We start from the raw sequence: 1,314 nt of genomic DNA, 5'->3' as shown, positions 1-1,314 counted from the left end.
ACAACAAATTGATGTATGAGAACCCCTTGTTTGTGGGACAAGTTACCCACTTCCACGCAACGATTTGACGACTAAGTCTACGAAGACATACATACTCTACCCCCCTCTGGTTTTGAACCTGTGACCTCTTAGGAGGAAACACATGCTCTTAACCATAGGCCCACTCAAGTTGTATACCAAATTAGTGTATGAGACCCCCTTGTTTGTAGGACAAGGGATCCACCTCCATACAACGATTTGACTACTAAGTCTACTAAGGCATACATGCTCTACCCCCCTCTGGTTTTGAACCTGTGACCTCTTAAGAGGAAACACATGCTCTTAACCATTAGGCCTACTACAATGGTACCAAAGTTACATTTCTAGATCACCTCGTTAAAGTCACGTTAGGCTACCATTATATGCGTAGTCTAGAAATGGAGTAAATTGGCCCAAAAATTAGTGGATTTTCCGGTGAGTTTTTAGTAAAATCCGATTTTTTTTTTTTTAATTCCAGGTACAATTGTCAAGCTTCAAAATTTTGGGTTCCCTTGGGGTTTTTGAAGGCATTGAATCCATTTCCACCCTCAAAAACAAGATTAAGCACTCCTACCATCAATTTTTTTAGGAAAAAAATTGTCGAATTCCAGTCTCCGAGCCAATTTACTTCGTCAGTGGACAACTTCACCATTACTTTCTTAGATCCTCAAATCACGGACACATATTTCAAAGAAGTATTGAAATATCATAAAACTCAACGAAAAATTATTACAAGAAATGAAAGAAATAATTATAAAATAGTTGAAGGATTTTGAAACACCATATTTAACACTTATAATAGAAGTTGACATTGACATGAAACAAAATAGCAATGAATAATGTTCTATCTAGGAAAACGTTGCACAAAGGATGGAATTTGAACTGCATGCAAAAACTGCAAAGTAGAGAGCTAAGTCACGGGGCACGGGGACACGAGACAAGGACACAGGGATTCGAGTGTTAGACACGAACATGCTATATATATATATTAAAAATTAGTTATTTCTTACACAAATTCTTGTCCATGATACAAATTCATTGATTCAAACATAGATCTTCATCTAGATGTAATTTTTACATAGTAACATTATGCATGCAAATACAATTGTGATATAAATGATAAATCATAATACGTATTCAATTCATCAATGATCCAATAGGAGAAAGACAAGATACTGTAGTTTTCTCATTAAGTCATCAAAATCAAAATGTGTTACATAGGTATTACAATGCCAATGGCAAATAGAAATAGAAAATAAAAAACAACTACAAGCCTCAAGGAAATAGGTAGCTCAT

The sequence above is a fragment of the Pinus tabuliformis genome, chromosome Q (assembly GCF_031772625.1).
Source record: "Pinus tabuliformis cultivar Carrire ecotype Pingquan chromosome Q, CPIR1, whole genome shotgun sequence".
Lineage (NCBI taxonomy): Eukaryota > Viridiplantae > Streptophyta > Pinopsida > Pinales > Pinaceae > Pinus > Pinus tabuliformis.
This window is presented reverse-complemented; position numbering follows the sequence as displayed.